The 22,590-nt window shown below is 25.6% G+C and overlaps 1 protein-coding gene across 6 annotated transcripts in view; it reads right to left on the bottom strand.

Moving 5' to 3' along the window:
- Positions 1–22,590, bottom strand: part of Pde11 (Phosphodiesterase 11) — a 355,629-nt gene that overhangs the window by 256,207 nt on the left and 76,832 nt on the right. For 4 of the 6 annotated variants that reach the window (XM_075296862.1, XM_075296859.1, XM_075296860.1 and 1 more), the window contains one exon: positions 13,240–13,331. The gene's annotated coding sequence lies outside the window, so the exon portion shown is untranslated. The remainder of the gene's footprint in view (positions 1–13,239; positions 13,332–22,590) is intronic. The other 2 variants (XM_075296864.1, XM_075296863.1) reach the window with 1 other exon arrangement.

Below are 22,590 nucleotides of genomic sequence, written 5' to 3'. Positions count from 1 at the left end.
TACTTGCTGCCTTCACTGCCTTCTAACTTCTAACTAAACGAGGACAAACACTTAGGAGTTTTCGGTTAGGTTTAATAGCTTTCGCTTAATGGCAAAGTACATTAAAATATCATTCCTTTAGGAAATTTTAGGACAACTTCATCCATTAAATTTTGTTTTGGTCTTGAGGAGATATTGTCAAAATTTTAGTTCTGTAGGCAATTTTCTCAAAAATTTCATTTCTAAAATAAGTTTTCTCAAAATTTAATTTTTATAGCAAATTTTGTCAAAATTTCATTTCTATAGAAAATTTTGGAAAATTTTTTTATAGATTTTTTTTGGCAAAATTTTATTTCTAAAGGAATTTTTTTTGTAACAATTTCATTTCTATAAGAAATTTTTTGAAAATTTGATTTCTATAGGAAATTTTGTAAAAACTTCATTCTATAGGAAATTTCCTAAAAACTCAATTTAATTGAAAAAAATTTCAAAAATTTTATTTCTAAAGGAAATTTTGCAAAAATTTCATTTCTAAAAGAAATTTTCTGAAAATTTGATTTCTTTTGGAAGTTTTTTGAAAATTAAATTTCTATGGAAAATTTTCCCAAGAATTTCATTTCTAAAAGAAATTTTCTCAAAAAAATTTTTTTAAAGCAAATTTTGTCAAAATTTAATTTCTACAGGAAATTTTGGAATTTTTTTTAATAGATTTTTTTGCAAAATTTTATTTCTAAAGGAAATTTTCCAAAAATTTCATTTCTAAAAGAAATTTTCTGAAAATTTTGATTTCTAAATCAAATTTTGTAAAAAATTCATTCTATAGGAAATTTCCTAAAAATTTAATTTAATTGAAAAAAATTTCAAAAATTTTATTTCTAACGGAAATTTTGCAAAAATTTCATTTCTAAAAGAAATTTTCTGAAAATTTGATTTCTATTGGAAGTTTTCTGAAAATTAAATTTCTATAGGAAATTTTCTAAAAATGCCATGTCTATAGCAAGTTTTCCGAAAAATTAATTTTTATAGGAAATTTTGTAAAAAATGTCTATAGATTTTTTATGCAAATTTTATTTCTAAGGAAAATTTTGCCAAAATTTCATGTCTAAAGAAATTTTCTGAAAATTTGAATTCTATGGGAAATTTTGTAAAAAATTCATTCTATAGTTCCCAAAAACTTTATTTAATTTCAAAATTTCAAAAATTTCATTTTTAAAGAATTTCTTTAAAATTTTGATTTCCATTGGAAATTTTCTGTAAAAATAATTTCTATAGGAAATTTTCTAAAAATTTCATTTCTACACGAAATTTTCAAAATTTGATTTGTATAGAAAATTTCACTTTAAAGGAAAGTTTGTCAAAATTTCATTTCTAAAGAAAATTTTCTAAAAAGTTCATTTCTAAAACATTTTTTTTGTTTAAATTTAAATTCTATAGGAAATTTTCTCAAAATTTCCCTACTATAGGAAATTTTCTAAAAATTTCATTTCTCTAGGAAATTTTGTTAGAATTTCATTCACAGAGGAATTTTTGTCACAATTTCATTTCTATAGGAAATTTTTGTACATTTTTTTTATTTCTGTGGGTATTTTGTCAAGTTATCATTTCTATAGGGAATTTTGTCAAAATTCATTATACACGAAATTTTCAAAATTTTTTTTCAAAATTTCATTTCTATAGAAATATAAGTCAAAACATTTTTTATATACAAATGTTGTAATTTCAATTTTTGTCAAAATTTCACTTTAAAGGAAAGTTTGTCAAAATTTCATTTCTAAAGAAAATTTTCTAAAAAGTTCATTTCTAAAACATTTTTTTTGTTTAAATTTCAATTCTATAGGAAATTTTCTCAAAATTTCCCTACTATAGGAAATTTTCTAAAAATTTCATTTCTATAGGAAATTTTGTTAGAATTTCATTCACAGAGGAATTTTTGTTACAATTTCATTTCTATAGGAAATTTTTGTACATTTCTTTTTTTTTTTATTTCTATGGGTATTTTGTCAAGTTATCATTTCTATAGGGAGTTTTGTAAAATTTCAGTTCTTTATTAATTCTTTTCAAATTTTGTCAAAATTTCATTTCTATAGAAAATTTTCTTCAAATTTCACTTCTATAGGAAATTTTCGAAAAATTTCATTTATATAGAAAAATTTGTTAAAATTTCATTTCTATAGAAAATTTTCTTAAGATTTCATTTTTATAAGACATTTTCGTCAAAAATTCATTTCATTTTTGTAAAATTTTATTTCTAAAGAAAAGTTTCTAAAAATTTTATTTCTAAAGGTAATTTTCGCACAATTTCTTTGCTATAGGATTTTTTTTGAAAACTGTAATACCATAGGAAATTTTCTAAAAATTTTGGTTCTATCGGAAATTTTCGAAAAATTTTAGTTCTATAGACAATTTTGTCAAAATTTAATTTCTATAGGATATTTTGTCACAATTTTATTTCTATAGAATATTTCTTAAATTTTTTCTATGTGTCCAAAATTTTATTTCTATATGAAATGTTGTCAAAATTTCACTCATTCGGTTATCTCTAAGACTGTAAGACTGTAGATTTAAAAATTTCCTTTCAGTACAAACCCTACTAATACATTTTCATATGGTTTAACTGTCCCAAAAGCATCATCCCTAGCATCCAACACCAAATTGTTGGCATGTGCATAATTAATTGGTTTCAAGTGTTGTTGCCACGCTTCTCCATGTTAGCCCTGCAACGTCCAACTCTATATAATGTTCCTCTCAAATTTCCCAAGCTTCTGATGTCCTTGCCATACCAACCGCATCACATTCGCCTAAATTATGGCTGTTTTTGAAGAATGGTATCCTCTTGAGAGTTTTGAAGTGTTACGGAGGTAATACTGAGAAAAGAGCAAAGCTGAGCATTTATTTTAATTCCATGTTTGTTCTAGAGGAAGACTTTTTTCTTCTAACTTTTTATATAGTTGACGTGTATTAAATAACAAAATTTGTTTTTTTTACAGGCAAAAAAGTGAAAATGTAAGAAATTAAAACACGATATCAAATGGCAACACGCGCTAGAGAAATTTTTGGAACGGATGATGATGTAACTTAGGATGGCAATTAAAATTGACTATGTGACTTGAGTTATCTTAAGGCGGCAATATAATAGCTTTTATTAAGAAATTAAAACAACAAATGTAAGTACACGTAATCAACATTGTGTAAAATTAATTTGCTTTCAGTTGCGAAGTTTTGTGACGGTGATCAAAATTTCAATATTTCATTTGTATAGGAAATTTTGTCAAAAATTCATCTCTATAGGAAAGTTGGCAAACTTTCATTTCTAAAGGAAATTTTGTCAAATATTCGTTTCTATAGGAAATTTTGGCAACATTTCATATATATAAGAAATTAAGACACAATTTCATTTTTATGGGAAATTTTTTCAAATATTCATTTCTATAGGAAATTTTGTCAAAATTTCATTTCTATAGGAAACTTGGTCAAAATTTCCTTTTTATAGGAAATTATATCAAAATTTCATTTCTATAGGAAATTTTGTCAAAAATTCATTTCCATAGGAAATTTTGTCAAAATTTAAATTCTACAGGAAAAATTTCATATATATAGGAAATTAAGTCAAAATTTCCTTTTTATGGGAAATTCTATACGAAATTTTGTCAAAATTCCATTTCTATAGGAAATTTTGTCAAAATTTCATTTCTATAGGAATTTTTGTCAAAATTTCATTTCTATAGGAAATTGTGTTAAAATTTCATTTTTATAGGAAATTTAGCCAAGTATTCATTTCTATAGGAAATTTTGTCAAAATTTCCTTTCTGTGGGAAATTTTGTCAAAATTTCATTTCTATAGGAAATTTTGTCAAAATTTCATTTCTATAGGAAATTTTGTCAAAATTTCATTTCTATAGGAATTTTTGTCAAAATTTCATTTCTATAGGAAATTGTGTTAAAATTTCATTTTTATAGGAAATTTAGCCAAGTATTCATTTCTATAGGAAATTTTGTCAAAATTTCCTTTCTGTGGGAAATTTTGTCAAAATTTCATTTCTATAGGAAATTTTGTCAAAATTTCATTTCTATAGGAAATTTTGTCAAAATTTCATTTTGTCAAAATTTCATTTCTATAGGAAATTGTGTCAAAATTTCATTTTTATAGGAAATTTAGCCAAATATTCATTTCTATAGGAAATTTTGTCAACATTTCATTTCTATAGGAAATTTTGTCAAAATTTCCTTTTTATAGGAAATTATATCAAAATGTCATTTCTATAGGAAATTTTGTCAAAAATTCATTTCCATAGGAAATTTTGTCAAAATTTAAATTCTACAGGAAAAATTTCATATATATAGGAAATTAAGTCAAAATTTCCTTTTTATGGGAAATTCTATACGAAATTTTGTCAAAATTCCATTTCTATAGGAAATTTTGTCAAAATTTCATTTCTATAGGAATTTTTGTCAAAATTTCATTTCTATAGGAAATTGTGTCAAAATTTCATTTTTATAGGAAATTTAGCCAAATATTCATTTCTATAGGAAATTTTGTCAAAATTTCATTTCTATAGGAAATTTTGTCAAAATTTCATTTCTATAGGAAATTTTGTCAAAATTTCATTTCTATAGGAAATTTTGTCAAAATTTCATTTCTATAGGAAATTTTGTCAAAATTTCATTTCTATAGGAAATTTTGTCAAAATTTCATTTCTATAGGAAATTTTGTCAAATATTCGTTTCTATAGGAAATTAAGTCAAAATTTAATTTTTATGGGATTTTTTTTTTCAAATATTCATTTCTACAGGAAATTTTGTCAAAATATCATTTCTATAGGAAATTTGGTCAAAATTTCATTTTTGTGGGAAATTTTGTCAAATATTCGTTTCTATAGGAAATTTTGTCAAAATTTCATTTCTATCGGACATTGTCTCAAAATTTTATTTTTATAGGAAATTTAGCCAAATATTCATTTCTATAGGAAATTTTGTCAAAATTTCATTTCTATAGGAAATTTCGTCAAAATTTAGTTTCTAGAGGAAATTATGTCAAAATTTCATTCCTATAGGAAATTGTGTCAAAATTTCATGTCTATGGGAAATTTTGTAAAAAAAATCATTTCTATAGGCAATTTTGTCAAAATTTCATTTCTATAGAATATTTTGTCAAAATTTCATTTCTGCAGGAAATTTTGTCAAGACTTCATTTCTATAGGAATGTTGGTCAAACTTTCAATTCAATAGTAAATTGTCGACAAAATTGAATATAGAAAATTTTGCCAAAATTTCGTTTCTATAGTAAATTTTGTCAAAATTTCATTTCTATAGGAAATTTTGTTAAATTTTCATTTCTATAAGATTTTTTTGTCAAAATTACATTTATATAGATATTTTATCAAAATTACATTTTTATAGATATTTTATCAAAATTTCGTTCCTATAGGAAATTTTTTCAAACTTTCATTTCTGTAGGAAATTTTGTCAAAATTTAATTTCTTTACGAAATTTTATTAAAATTTAATTTCTATGGGAAATCTTTTAAAATTTAATTTCTATAGGAAATTTTGTCAAAATTTCATTTTCAAGGAAATTTTTGTACATTTTGACAAAAATTGCTTTGAAAATGAAATTTTCATTAGGAAATGTTGTCAAATTTTCATTGACATGGAAAATTTTGTCAAAATTTCATTTCCACAGCAAATTTTGCTAAAATTTCATTTCTATAGTAAAATTCTGTCACATTTTATTTTTAAAGGAATTTTTGTCAAAATTTCTTTTTTGTATAAAATGACGAAATTTAATTTCTATAGAAAATTTTGTAAAAATTTAATTTCTGTAGTAAATTCTGCCAAATTTTATTTTTAAAGGAATTTGTGCCAAAATTACTTTTCTATATGAAATTTTGTTAACATTTCTTTCCTATGGGAAATTTTGTCGAAATTTAATTTCTATAGGAAATTTTATCAAAAATTCATTTTCAAAGAAATTTTTGTCAACATTTCTTTTCTATGGGAAATTTTCCAAATTTTCATTGACATGGAAAATTTTGTCAAAATTGCATTTTGCCAAAATTTCATTTCTATAGAACATTTTGTCAAATTTTCATTGGCATGGAAAATTTTGCCAAAATTTCATTTCTATAGAAAATTTAGTCAAAATTTCATTTCTATAGGAAAATTTGTTCAAATTTTTATTTCTATAGGAAATTCTGCTAAATTTCATTTTTAAAGCAATTTTTATCAAAATTTCTTAACTATATGAAATTTTGTTAAACTTTCATTCCTATGGGAAATTTTGTCGAAATATAATTTCTATAGGAAATTTTGTTCAATTCATTTTCAAAGAAATTTTTGTCAAATTTTCATTGACATGGAAAATTTTGTCAAAATTTCATTTCTATAGCAAATTTTACCAAAATGTCATATCTATACAAAATTTTGTCAAACTTTTAATTTCTATAAGAAATTTTGGTCAAAATTTCATTTCTGTAGGAAATTTTGTCAAAATTTCATTTCTGTAAGAAATTTTAAATAAATTTAATTTCTGTAAAAAAATTTTATCTAAATTTCATGTCTATAGGAAATTTTGTCAATATTTCTTTTCTAAAGGAACACTTTTTATAAAATCAAATGATGTTTTTGAATCATCACTATAAACAATTTTGTTAAAGTTGTTCTTTTCCATCTTATTCAAAACTTGTTTTCATCCAAAAGTGTCATCTAAATCACAAGCAAACTCAATCCTTTGTAAATATCCTTTACAGTAGAATTTAGCTTGACGCGAGACAGTGATTTAATGCATTCCGAAAGGATAGAAAATTGTAAAACGCATTTCAAAGATGATACACGCACACAGCAATCTAACCTCCATCTCTTACTCCTAAGAAAGAAAGTGTGTACAACACGAATCTCACCATTTCAAAGACAAACAAAGAATAATGGGACATATGAGAAAGGATTTAGTTGACGAAAAAATGACATCAGAACAAATGACAAGGCATTAAGTTGAGATTTGTTCGACAATCAAATTGATAACGCTAAGATGGGTAGTGTAAAACTTAAAGCAACAGCTCTAATGCCATTGTTCCTTTTTGAGTTTAAAGGTCATTGCTTATTGTTGGTTGTTTTCCTCTATACGTCTTTGGGACTTTTATACTCCGTGACCATATTGCAATTGAATGAAGTGGGTTTACGACAAGTGTATTGTTGTTTTTGCTGGATAGTCGTTTTCCAACACGTGAAACGGGCCAACTTAACTTACTTGTAAGCGAACCATATCAAAAACTAACTTTGTAACAATGACCTGTTAACAGGGACTTTCATGTCAAATTGATAAAAATCAAAGTTTGCTGTTCATATCTGAAAGGCAAACATTTTTGTTTGCCTTTTTATGATGTTTTTTTTTATTTGACGATATTGTGAGATAGGTGAGAGTTAAAGACATAGAGTGACCATTGGTAATTCATACCGATTTGCGAAAAATTGTCTGTTTGTCATAGTATATAAATGAGATTTTAATAAATTTTCTTGTATAAATGAAAAATTTTGACAAAATTTTCTAAAGAAATAAAATTTTGGCAAAATTTTCTATAGAAATAAAATTTTGACAAAATTTTCTATAGAAATAAAATATTGACAAAATTTCCTATAGAAATAAAAATTTTACAAAATTCCTATAGAAATCAAATTTTGACAAAATTTCTTATAGAAATGAAATAAAGACAAAATTTCCTAGTGCAATGAAATTTTGACAAAATTTGCTATAAAAATTAATTTTTGCCATATTTTGTATAGAAATAAATTTTAACAAAATTAAGAAATGAAAATAGAAATGAAATTTTGACAAAATTTCCTATAGAAATGAAATTTTGACAAAATTTCCTATAGAAATGAAATTTTGACAAAATTTCTTATAGAAATTCACCCTTATTCCTGAAGTCGTCCACGCTCTCGCCGTCGCTTTTTGTCATCTGTCGCTTTTAAGTCGTCTCGTCATTCAATTGGTATTCCTGTGAAGTGGCGACGGCGACGACGACGATTACTTTTTGTACCAATTACAATACTCGGTAATAAAAGGCCGATATCACTAGAAAACAATCAGCTGATGTGAAAAAATTAATTTTAATTTTTTCGGTTTAAAATATCTTTATTTCCGACGCAATTCTATGTCGGAAAATCAAGAAAAATGTTTAATTTGACGCGGGAAAAAATGTGGATATATATTCAAGGACAGTAAAAGCTTCCGAAACTATAAAAATGGAGACGACGCTGAGATCAATGGCATAAGGATCATCATGAAAGAAAACAATCAGTTGATATACAAAACTGAATTTTAATTATTTGCGTTTAAAATGCTATTTGTTAGTAATCCAATTTTGACTTGGAAAATCAAAATAAATGATAAATTTGACTCGGGAAATGATTTAGATATCTACATTAGGACAATAACAACATCCGGCATATACAATTGGAACGACGTTGACATTATGTGCCCAAGGATCATTCAAAGTTCGTGAAGGACACATTTGTTATCTAAGTTTGGTGCTAAATAAAATACATTGGCCTTGAAGGGTTTCTAATAAAAATAAATGGAATTGAAAATCAACACTTTTACTTTAATTGTACAGTGTTATTTTCTATGATGTGAATGTGATGACCATAACTGCTATATATACTGATTTTTTCCCATTTTTTTGTAATTGTTGAAGATTAGTCACATTACCTCTTACCAATTTCTATTTTTTAAATTTATTTTTCAACTGTTCGATTAATAAAGTCTAAAAAACTTCTTCAAAAATTAAACACTAAACTCGTCGCTGGTATATTTAAAGGCGACAAAAAGCGACACCAGGAATACCGATTTTCTTCGATAGCAGAATATATCGACGAACGGAATACCAATTAGTGGCGACAGAGGAAAAGCGACCAAAAGCGACGGCGAAGGCGACTTCAGGAATAAGGGTGATTAAATTTTGACAAAATTTCATAAGAAATGAAATTTTGATAAAATTTCCCATAGAAATGAAATTAAAAAAAAAAAAATTATATAAAAATGAAAAGTATCCTATAGAAATGAAATTTTGAAAAATTTTCCTATAGAAATGAAATTTTGACAAAATTTCCTATAGAAATGAAGTTTTGAAAGAAAAAATTACTTTTTGCCATATTTTGTATAGAAATAAATTTTGACAAAATTTCCTATAGAAATGAAATTTTGATAAAATTTCTTATAGACATGAATTTTTCACAAAACTCCTTATAGACATGAAATTTTGACAACATTTCCTATAGAAATGAAATATTTACAAAATTTCTTATAGAAATGAAATTTTTACAAAATTTATAGAAATAAAATTTTAAAAAAATTTCCCATAGAAATGAAATTTTTTAAAAAAATTCATATAAAAATAAAAATGTTACAAAGTATCCAATAAAAATGCATTTTTGACAAAATTTCCTATAGAAATGAAATTTGACTAAATTTGCTTTAGAAATTAATTTTTGACAAAATTTCCTATAGAAATTAAATTTTGACAAAATTTCCTTTAGAAATGAAATTTTGACAATTTCCTCTATGAAATTTTGACAAAATTTCTAATAGAAATAAAATTTTTAAATTAAATGAAATTTCGAGAAAATTTTCTATAGAAATGAAATTTTGAAAGAATTTCACAGAGAAATCAAATTTTTACAAAATTTCCTATAGAAATAAATTTTGGTAAATTGTTTTTTAGAAATGAAATTTTGACAAAATTTCCTATAGAAATGAAATTTGACAAAATTTCCTATAAAAATAAAATTCTTAAATTACATTTTAACAAAATTTCCTTTAGAAATGAAATTTTGGCAAAATTTCCTATAGAAATGAAATTCTTACAAAGGTTCCTATAGAAATGAAATTTTGACAAAATTTGTAATATTGAAAAAAAATCATATAGAATTGAAAGTTTTATAAAATTTCCTATAGAAATAAAATTTTGACTAAATTCCCTATAGAAATAAATTTTTGACAAAATTTCTTATAGATATGAAATTTTGACAAAATTTCCTATAAAAAAGAAATTTTGACAAAATTTCCTATAAAAATGAAATGTTGACAAAATTTCTCATAGAATTGAAATTTTGACAAAATTTCTAAAATTTCATAAAACTCCTTATAGACATGAAATTTTGACAACATTTCCTATAGAAATGAAATATTGACAACATATCCCATAGAAATGAAATTTTGAAAGAATTTCCCAGAGAAATCGAATTTCAAATCTATCAAATCTATATTCTATCAAATCTATATTTTAACAAAAATTCCTATAGAAATGAAATTTTGACAAACTTTCTTATAGAAATGAAATTTTGACTAAATTTCCTATAGAAATAAAATTTTGACAAAATTTTTTATAGAAATGAAATTTTGACAAAATTTCCTATAGAAATGAAATTTTGACAAAATTTCCTATAGAAATGAAATTTTGATAGAATTTCCTATAGAAATAAAATTTTGACAAAATTTCCTATAGAAATTAAATTTTAATAGAATTTCCTATAGAAATAAAATTTTGACAAAATTTCCTATAGAAATAAAATTTTGACAGAATTTCCTATAGAAATAAAATTTTGACAAAATTTCCTATAGAAATGAAATTTTGACAAAATTTCTTATAGAAATGAAATGTTGACAAAATTTTTTATAGAAATAAAATTTTGATAGAATTTCACATAGAAATCAAATTTTTACAAAATTTCCCATAGAAATAAATTTTAACAAAATTTCCTATAGAAATGAAATTTTGACAAAATTTCCTATAAAAATGAAAATTTGACAAAATTTCCTATAAAAATGAAATTTTGACAAAATTTCCTATAGAAATAAAATTTTGACAAAATTTCCTATAAAAATAAAACTTTTAAATTAATTTAAATTTTGACAAGATTTCCTATAGAAATGAAATTTTGAGAGAATTTCCCATAGAAATCACATTTTGACAAAATTTCCTATGGAATTGAAGTTTTGCAAAATTTCTCTCTAGACATTACATTCTTACAAAGCTTCCTATAGAAATGAAATTTTGACAAAATTTCTAATAGAAATTAAATATTGAGAAAAATCCTCTAAAAATGAAATTTTGATAAAATTTCTTATAAAAATGAAATTTTGATAAAATTTCTTATAAAAATGAAATTTTGATAAAATTTCCTATATAAATGAAATTTTTAAAAAATTTATTATAGAAATGAAATTTTTACAAAATTTCTTATAGAAATGAAATTTTTACAAAATTTCATGTAGAAATAAAATTTTGACAATATTTGTTATACAAATGAAATTTTGGCAAATTGTCTTAGCTTCAAATTTAGTGATAATGAATTGAGAAAATTTCCTTACATCCTATTCTGGTTCATATTATGTTAGTTCATTATAGGAATAGCAATAAGATGGCCAATAACCTTTCCTATAGAAATTAAATTTTAATAGAATTTCCTATAGAAATAAAATTTTGACAAAATTTCCTATAGAAATAAAATTTTGACAGAATTTCCTATAGAAATAAAATTTTGACAAAATTTCCTATAGAAATGAAATTTTGACAAAATTTCTTATAGAAATGAAATGTTGACAAAATTTTTTATAGAAATAAAATTTTGATAGAATTTCACATAGAAATCAAATTTTTACAAAATTTCCCATAGAAATAAATTTTAACAAAATTTCCTATAGAAATGAAATTTTGACAAAATTTCCTATAAAAATGAAAATTTGACAAAATTTCCTATAAAAATGAAATTTTGACAAAATTTCCTATAGAAATAAAATTTTGACAAAATTTCCTATAAAAATAAAACTTTTAAATTAATTTAAATTTTGACAAGATTTCCTATAGAAATGAAATTTTGAGAGAATTTCCCATAGAAATCACATTTTGACAAAATTTCCTATGGAATTGAAGTTTTGCAAAATTTCTCTCTAGACATTACATTCTTACAAAGCTTCCTATAGAAATGAAATTTTGACAAAATTTCTAATAGAAATTAAATATTGAGAAAAATCCTCTAAAAATGAAATTTTGATAAAATTTCTTATAAAAATGAAATTTTGATAAAATTTCTTATAAAAATGAAATTTTGATAAAATTTCCTATATAAATGAAATTTTTAAAAAATTTATTATAGAAATGAAATTTTTACAAAATTTCTTATAGAAATGAAATTTTTACAAAATTTCATGTAGAAATAAAATTTTGACAATATTTGTTATACAAATGAAATTTTGGCAAATTGTCTTAGCTTCAAATTTAGTGATAATGAATTGAGAAAATTTCCTTACATCCTATTCTGGTTCATATTATGTTAGTTCATTATAGGAATAGCAATAAGATGGCCAATAACCTTTAACTTTTCTTTTGATGATAGCAAGTATATTGAATAGCTATTGTTATGGTTGAGACTATGATGCCAACAATGTTGTTGGCATTAACCTTGGCAATGATAGGTTTTTCAACCAGGAATTTAAGTATCCCAAAACGTTATGACGTATTATTGTTTTCTGACCTTTTATAGTTCATATGGGCTATTGGCCAAAAATCATTATTGACCCATGTTGACATTCCTCAAAGTTATTTTTTTTTTCTGTTCCTTCTTTTAGATAGATTCGCATAAAGAATATTGAATATCTTTTTTTGGGGTCTTCCTAATGAGGCATTGTTAGAAGTTTACTCTTTGATGAAAGAAATGCTTGAGTTTTTCTCCCAACAGATTCTTGACGCCAGTTTATTGACACTTTTTTGTTGTAAAATTGATTGACTTTTAGTCAGTGGTCATTGGACAGTGAAGTGCACTTCACAGAAGGAGAAACTAAATCATAGAAGTGATAAAAAATTTAAAGGGACATTTTTGTTGATGTTTTTGAATACCAAATGCTGCGCCAGGTTTGTTTACATTAGCTTAGGTGCAGTTTCAAATTTTTTGTTTTAAAATTAATAAAAGATGTATATATATCCAATTTTTGAAAGAGTTTCATTTCTTTAAAAAAAGATTGTTAAAATTTAGACATTTTGTAAAATTTTAATTTCTTACAGAAATTAAATTTTTGTCACAATCTTAACAAAACCATGTATATTTATGCATGATGGAAAAAACTTGTTAATTCTTGAATTGACAGTATGGTAGGACGCTATATTTTTGTAACCACACTCGTACTACATTATTTACAAACTAAAACATGACAATATCTATTAACTGTTATTATTTATAATTATAATAATTGTAGCTTTAATGAACTTACCCACTTTACGACGCGCGCGCCAAAGCACGGGCGGTGCTGTGTTGTTAGGTGAAGCCAGCGTGACGTTTCAAAATTTAGCGTTTACAGCAAAACTACAAAAAAAAGAAAAACAAACTAAATTATTAATTTTGTTTTATTTATGGTATCAGTAATCATACAAGCAAATAGAAAGAAATAGTGTTTTTATATAAATTTCTTTGTAATAAAGAATACACATGGGTATCAGTTTTGGAAGGAATATAAAAAAAAATCCCGTTTTATAGTTTTCAAATAAAAACATTTTTGGAGACTTATGTAGCTTTAAATCTAGGATCAATAAAATTAAAATTTGGACAAAGATCTCATTTATGGAATTTTCAGTTTTTTTTTTCGATATATCCATTAAGCTATTTAAGCACAAAAAATGTCAGTGTGAAACATATATGGGTATGCCACCGTGGTGCAATGGTTAGCATGCCCGCCTTGCATACACAAGGTCGTGCGTTCGATTCCTGCTTCGACCGAACACCAAAAAATTTTTCAGCGGTGGATTATCCCACCTCAGTAATGCTGGTGACATTTCTGAGGGTTTCAAAGCTTCTCTAAGTGGTTTCACTGCAATGTGGAACGCCGTTCGGACTCGGCTATAAAAAGGAGGTCATTTTTATCATTAAGCTCATTGTCATTGAGCTTAACATGGAATCGGGCAGCACCCAGTGATAAGAGAGAAGTTCACCAATGTGGTATCACAATGGACTGAATAGTCTAAGTTAGCCTGATACATCGGGCTGCCACCTAACCTAACATGGGCGTGCGAATCCGTAGTGACATTCATGTTGATGTCAATGCCTGACGGGTCCAAATCCTATGTTTGAACCATGAACACGGTTTGCACGGTTGGTAGAATTCTACCAAATATGGTAGATTGGTAAAATTCTTGATGTGTTCGTAGATTTTGCAGATTATTCCTCCCCAACTAAGAGGATAATTCACATATTGCCTATACAAATAATATTTTGGCAAAATTTTTTAAATAAATAAAATTTTGACAAAATTACTTTTGAAATACAATTTTGCCAACATTTTCTGTAGACATATAATTCTGACAAAATTTTCTATAGAAATAAAATTTTGACAAAATTTCCTACAGAAATAAAATATTGACAAAATTTTCTATAGTAATAAAATTTTAACAAAATTTCTTATAGACATGAAATTTTGACAAAATTCCCTATAGAATTGAAAGTTTAACAAAATTCTCTATAGAAATTAAATTTTGGCAAACTTTTCTATAGAAATAAAATTTTAGCAAAATTTTCTATAGAAATAATATTTTAGCAAAATTTTCTATAGAAAACAATTTCTACAAAATTTGCTATCGCAATAAAATTTTGACAACATTTTCTGTAGAAATAAAATGATGCCAAAATTTCTTATAGAAATAAAATTTTGACGAAATATCCATAGAAATAAAATTTTTTATACAAATAAAATGTTGACAAAATTTTCTATAGTAATAAAATTTTAACAAAATTTTCTATAGAATTGAAATTTTGTTCCGTGGTGACAATGATGTTGGCGTCAATGCTTGACGAGACCAAATCCTATGTTTGGACCATGAATACGGTTGGCACGGTTGGTTGACTTCTACCAAATGTGCACCGAAAAAAAGTAAACAGTTTTATAGGAAGAATTAACTACCTCGCACGAAAATTTAACTAAATTTTACTCCACATTTTGAGATTTCCACAAAGCGTTATTAAAACCACGAAATTTTAATGCCCTTTTGTACTTTTTAATTGCATCCTCTCGAAATTACTTCCTCTCATAGAAGAAAAAAATAACTAAAAGTAAAGAAGAAAATCATTGGCGCCAAATCATGACCATTTTAACCATACAATAGTTCATTCTTACTATTTTTGGGAATCGTACGAAAATCTTATTTTGCTTTAGTTCATATTGATCTTATGTGTACGGTCATTGAACTTTATACCCCCCGTTTAGTTCACAAAAATTTTGAGACACACTTAAAAAAAGGAAAATTTCATTAAGTTGTGGAAAATTTCAGTAAAAATAATAGAATTTAACTTCTAGCAAATAATTTTTTTCCAATAAAAATAAGTTAAATTTAGCGTTAGTTTAGCTACGGAAATTTTTTTCAGTGTGGTAGATCTTTTACTGTTTGGTAGATTGGTAAAATTCTTGACGTGTTGGCAGATTTTGCAGATTATTCCTCTCCAACTAAGAGGTATAGAAATAAAAGAAATGTTGCCTATATAAATAAGATTTCGGCAAAATTTTCTACAGAAATAAAATTTTGACAAAATTACTTTTGAAATACAATTTTGACAAAATTTTTTATAGAGATAAAATTTTGCCAAAATTTTCTGTAGGCATATAATTTTGACAAAATTATCTATAGAAAAAAATTTGACAAAATTTCTTTTAGAAACACAATTTTGACAAAATTTCTTTCAGAAATGAAATTTTGACAACGTTTCTTATCAAAATAAAATGTTGACAAAATTTTCTATAGAAATAAAATCTTAACAAAATTTTCTATAGAAATAAAATTGTGACAAAATTTTCTCTACAAATAAAATTTTGACAAAATTTTCTATAGAAATAAAATTTTGACAAAATGTTCTATAGAAATAAAATTTTGACAAAATTTTCTATAGAAATAACATGTTGACAAAATTTTCTATAGAAATAAAATTTTGGCAAAATTTTCTCTAAAAATAAAATTTTGACAAATTTTTCTATAAAAATAAAATTTTGACAAAATTTTATATAGAAATAAAATTTTGACAAAATTTTCTATTGTAAATAAAATTTTGACATTTTCTATAGAAATAAAATTTTGACAAAATTTTCTATAGAAATAAAATTTTGACAAAATTTTCTATAGAAATAAAAGTTAGACAACATCTTCTAGAGAAAAAAATTAAAAAAGATTTTCTAATAAAATTTTCCATAGAACAAAAATTTTGGCATAATTTTCTATAGAAATAAAATCTTGACAAAATTGTCTATAGAAATAAAATTTTGACAAAATTTTCTATGGAATAAAATTTTGACAAAATTTTCTATTAAACAGAATTTACAAAATTTTCTATTGTAAAAATTATTTTGACATTTTCTATAGAAATAAAATTTTGACAAAATTGTCTTTTGTAAATAAAATTTTGACATTTTCTATAAAAATAAAATTTCGACAAAATTTTCTATAGAAATAAATTTTTGACAAACTTTTCTACAGGAATAAAATTTTGGCAAACTTCTCTATAGAAATAAAGTGTTGGCAAAATTTTCTATAGAAATAAAATTTTGACAAAATTTTCTATTGTAAATAAATTTTTGACAAAATTTTCTATAGAAATAAAATTTTGACAAAATTTTCTATAATAAATAACATTTTGACATATTCTATATATATAAAATTTTGACAAAATTTTCTATAGAAATAAATTTTAGAACACCTCTTCTATAGAAATAAAATTTTGACAAAATTTTCCATAGAAATAAATTTTTGACAAACTTTTCTAAAAAAAAAATTTTGGCAAACTTATAACTTAAAAAATTTTGACAAAATTTTCTTTTGTAATTAAATTTTTGACAAAATTTTCTATTAAAATAAAATTTTGACAACATTTTCTATAGAAATAAATTTTTAACAAAAGTTTCTATAAAAAAAATTGACAAAATTTTCTATTGTAAATAAAATTTTGACATAATTATCTATAGAAATAAAATTTTGACAAAATCTTCTATAGAAATAAAATTTGACAGATTTTTATATAGAAATAAAATTTGAAAAATTTTCTATAGAAATAAAATTTTGACAAATTTTTCTATAGAAATAAAATTTTGACAAATTTTTCTATAGAAATAAATTTTTGACAAACTTTTCTATAGAAATAAAATTTTGACAAAATTTTCTATTGTAAATAATTTTTTGACAAAATTTTCTATAGGAATAAAATTTTGAAAACATTTTCTATAGAAATAAGATTTTGACAAACTTTTCTATATAAATAAAATTGTAGCACAATTTTTTTATAGAAAACAATTTCTAAAAAATTTTCTATAGCAAAAAAATCTAGACAACATTTTCTGCACACTGTTAGAAAAATATGTTTTTCATATGTTCCGATATAAACAAAATGTGTTTCGGGCACAATTTTAAAACACAATATATTTAAGTGCAAACATGTAATGTTCCTAAACTAACACTAAATGTTTGGGACATCTATGTTAATATGTTAGAATATATTATGTTTGGGGCATGAATGTTTCATAAAACTCGTATGTTTGAATGCACACATATATAAATTTACAAATTTCGACTAAACATACATATGTTGTGATATTTTATTCAAAGCGACAGAGAAAGTATAGAGAAAGAAATAGAGACGGAAACCGGGAGAGTTGACGAAATATATCAACATAACACAGCAAAAGAATGAAAAGAGAACAATTTCTGTGAAACCGCTTGTATGTTGTTTCGGAAAACTGTTTTATGATAAGGCCAAAAATTTGATATGCTTAAGTCTAAATATTATTTAATTTGAATAATGAAAATAGACATTCGGAACAAAGAGAATAGACATTTGAAAAACAAAGAGCATATGTTGTCGCCTTGAGAGCAGCATTTTATGTATGTGTGGACATGTGTTTTGTTTATCATTTTGGCATTATGGGCACAATTTTTTTCTTGATTCGTTAAAAGAAATCAGGGGTCTTCATAAAAATAACGAAAGGGCACTATACTCTTTTTAGAGTTGGGGCAGTAAAATGAATAAGGAGGAAATAGTGAAAAATTACACAGTAAAATGTATAAAAACAAAGTTTAGTTCCTCTTTATTAATAAGTAGTCCACGAGGAGTTGACGGACACCTTCAAATATAAAAGCGGACATTAAGTTCGAGTTTTACAGCTAAAACAATTTAAAAAGTTTATTTTCTTTAAAATGAATTATTAAAGAAAAATAAAAAGGCATTTTAGAGCGATGGTGTTAAATGCTAGTAAAAAACTGTTCACGCCTAAATAAATTTATGTTTATATTATAAAATTATATATATATGTTTATACTCGACTCCACGTTCTTTTGTTAGAGTTTTTGAATTCCTTCCAAATTTTAAAGTTTTGTACCAAAAACAGTTTTTTGTTACAAAATTGTTATTTTTGCAATAAAAAATAATATTTTATCCAAAAATCTGTCAATTTCGTTTATATCAAGCACTGTTACTCACTAGAAATCTTTAATAACCAACATTTCGAAGTTTCATTGTAAAAATTTAATATAGTATAAATATACATGTGTAAATAAAAAAAAGTGTTCGGTCGGAGCAGGGATTGAACCCACGACCCTTTGCATGCAAGGCAGACATGCTAACCACTGCTCCACGTGGCAAACAAATGTATGTTTCTGTTAGATAATGTTATGTTTGCATGGGCTCGTGGGCGCTGCAAACTATGCTATATAAATGTAACTTATAACGATAATTATCTACTGGTGACTATAACAGCTACGTAGCCCAGTGGATAGTGTGTTGGCTTACAAACTGTATGGTCCTCGGTTCGATTCTCCGTGCAGGCGAAAGGTAAAATTTAAAAAATTTATAAAAGTGAATAATTTCTTCAACATTATTTGTATTACAGAAAAAGATGTCAAGAACTAAAATATTTCGTGGAAGTGAAAATTACGAGTATGTTAGGGAATGAGCACAATCGTCTTAAGGAAAAATTCTTTTTGGCTTAAAATGCTTCCAAACATATAATATGTTCACATAAAACAAACATATTAATGTTTCGGCAGTATCCAATAATATATGTGTTTCCTGCAAAATATGTTTGGAACCTATGTTAAAGGAGCGATTTTTTTTTTTGAGGGTGTAGAAATAAAATTTTGACAAAATTTAGTCTATGCATTGTTTTAAGTTGAAATCAAAAACAACAACAATGATTAGAGGAAAAAACCAACAATAATAAAACAAAACGAATGAGAAAAAGAGGAAGCACTCTCAAAATAAACCCAGCCAACTGCACTCAAATCGATGATTTGACGGTGGCAAAGGGAAAGAGATATGTTTGTACGAATTTATTTCGGCAAAAGCCGGTTATCATGTAAAACCTTTTTTCGTGAAGGTTCAAGTGTGGTTCACTTTTGGGTTTAGTAAACTGCCTGAATTTATTCTGATAATTGGATGATAGTTTTGCTGCAAGTAGAGGATGCTGATGAGGAATGTGGTAATTCCGAAACGTGCGCCCATCCAACCATCTTGCAGTTTGTAGGGCTTTGCCCAAATAAATTTGACAAACATTCTTTTCCTCTGTTGGTTAAGCTACACTTGTAGTTTAGTCAATGCATGGTTTTAAGCTTAAATCGAAAACAACAACAATGTAGAAAAAAATTATTACAAAGTTTGTCTATCCTATAGAAATAAAATTTTGACAATATTCTATAGAAATAAAATTTTGACAACATTCTATAGAAATAAAATTTTGACAAAATTTTCTATAGAAATAAAATTTTGACAAAATGTTCTATAGAAATAAAATTTTGACATAGAATTGGGCAGCACTCAGTGACAAGAAAGAAATTCACCATTGTACTATCACAATGGACTGAATAGTCTATGTGAGTTTTAAATATCGGGTTGCCACTTTGAGTGGAAAACACAAATAAACTCTTCTTCGACAAGAAATTTGAAACACTTATTGCCAGTAAATATGTCTACATGCATATACCTACTGCTGTGAATCGTGCAAGTGATTTTTCTAGGCAGATATTTTATTTTTTAAATGGTTCTCTATTTATTGGCGCCATTTAAAAATTAATTAATAATCCTATCAGATGCATTACATTTTTCACCATTATCGTTAAAAAAATCTTATACCAACAATCTATCTATTATTGCACAATATTTTTCCATCGTAACAATTGACTGCAATTAACTCGAATAATGACACAACACTGGCAAATTCAAGTCAATATTTAATAATCATTTGGAAATGCAACGAGAATATTACACGAACCCTCGAACATAAATTAAAAATCCATTTTAATAAAAATACAAGCCCTCGAAGAATACATGCCAATTAACACCACCAACAAATGAGTGAAATTCCATAACTGTACTTTTTTTCCCCAGTTAAAACAACAATAAAGCACATTGTAAATTGGAATGAAAGCCAAATAGGTCGTTGTGTTCCTCATTCAAATGGAGAAAAAATCAGCGAAAACATGCGAATCTATGGCGTGTAACAAACTGATCATGTAACGTCAATTAGGCGCCATGTAATGCCGCAATTATTAATTAATTTTTTTTCTTCGCTCCTACTCTGTGTAATGCCATGATTATTAAGTGAATATTGTTTCTCCCTTTTTTTGCGCTTGAATGCTAAACAATTAGGAAGCAAGAAAATATAAAATGGACCACTTTGGGGCCATGTCAAATTTGCAATTGAAAATGACAGTTTTAAGACGCCCCTTTCAAATAATCATAACAATTACAATCATAAGTGATCATATATAAGAACAACCCAATGAAGAGTACAAATGATCTTAACTTAGTTAGTTACATTAATGTGCCATTTATCATGCATAATACATCGGCATTCGAGTGATTTATAGAAAATATTGTCTTAATCCTATCCAAATTTTTGATATGATAAAAGCCACATATGTCCACTAACTAACTGTAGAAGGTCAACATTCAACCGACTGAGAAATATGCAAATTACAAAACAATAACGTTTTTTTAACATATGTCCCCCATTTGGGGTTTTTTGGGATTGTGGATACGAATTGTGGCATATTCAGCAATATTTCTTAAAACAAATTTCCCTGCAAAACTCAATGATAATCATAATGTTATCGTATTAGTTCAAAAATTATAAAGGTTTCAATTCAAAGTGTTAATTCCAAAAAAAAAAAAAATATTTTTAAAACAAAAATTTTACTTGCACCAAAAAGTTTCAATTTTTGTAATTTAAATTTTTTTTTCGATTACACAAAAAGGAGGTCGTCCCAAATACCTTTCCAACGATATGTCTCGATAGATCGGTGGTTAGCTGCCTTAAAAATCCTGTTGGTGAATGGGGTCTTAAATGTAGTTCACATTTGAAGACATTCATAGAGAAGAATCAAGCATTTATAATTGCTAAGATTGGAAGAGATCTGTCGCAAATTTTGCTCTAGGTATTTTTTAAAGATTTACATTTAAGGTGTAAAAAAGCCAAATAAAATAATAATATTTAATATTTTATCCTTATTACGAAAGAAACTCTCTCAGTAGGAAGCAAGAAAAATTTTGACAACATTTTCTATGGAAATAAAATTTTGACAAAATTGTCTATGGAAATAAAATTTTCTATACAAAAAAAAAAGTTGACCAAATTTTCTATAGAACAAAAATTTTGACCAAATTTTCTATAGAACAAAAATTTTGACAAAATTTTCTATAGAACAAAAATTGACAAAACTCTAGAGTATAATATTGCTAAATCGAATATTAAAAATTCTTATTTTTATACCTTCCACCATAGGATGGGGGTATATTAACTTTGTCATTCCGTTTGTAACACATCGAAATATTGCTCTAAGACCCCATAAAGTATATAAAGGGTGATTTGTTAAGAGCTTGATAACTTTTTTTTTTTAAAAACGCATAAAATTTGCAAAATCTCATCGGTTCTTTATTTGAAACGTTAGATTGGTCCATGACATTTACTTTTTGAAGATAATTTCATTTAAATGTTGACCGCGGCTGCGTCTTAGGTGGTCCATTCGGAAAGTCCAATTTTGGGCAACTTTTTCGAGCATTTCGGCCGGAATAGCCCGAATTTCTTCGGAAATGTTGTCTTCCAAAGCTGGAATAGTTGCTGGCTTATTTCTGTAGACTTTAGACTTGACGTAGCCCCACAAAAAATAGTCTAAAGGCGTCAAATCGCATGATCTTGGTGGCCAACTTACCGGTCCATTTCTTGAGATGAATGGTTCTCCGAAGTTTTCCCTCAAAATGGCCATAGAATCGCGAGCTGTGTGGCATGTAGCGCCATCTTGTTGAAACCACATGTCAACCAAGTTCAGTTCTTCCATTTTTGGCAACAAAAAGTTTGTTAGCATCGAACGATAGCGATCGCCATTCACCGTAACGTTGCGTCCAACAGCATCTTTGAAAAAATACGGTCCAATGATTCCACCAGCGTACAAACCACACCAAACAGTGCATTTTTCGGGATGCATGGGCAGTTCTTGAACGGCTTCTGGTTGCTCTTCACTCCAAATGCGGCAATTTTGCTTATTTACGTAGCCATTCAACCAGAAATGAGCCTCATCGCTGAACAAAATTTGTCGATAAAAAA

This window comes from Haematobia irritans, chromosome 2 (genome assembly GCF_050003625.1).
Source record: "Haematobia irritans isolate KBUSLIRL chromosome 2, ASM5000362v1, whole genome shotgun sequence".
In the NCBI taxonomy this organism is placed as follows: Eukaryota; Metazoa; Arthropoda; class Insecta; order Diptera; family Muscidae; genus Haematobia; species Haematobia irritans.
Note: the sequence above shows the minus strand (reverse complement) of the source record. Positions and strands in the feature narration are given on the sequence as shown.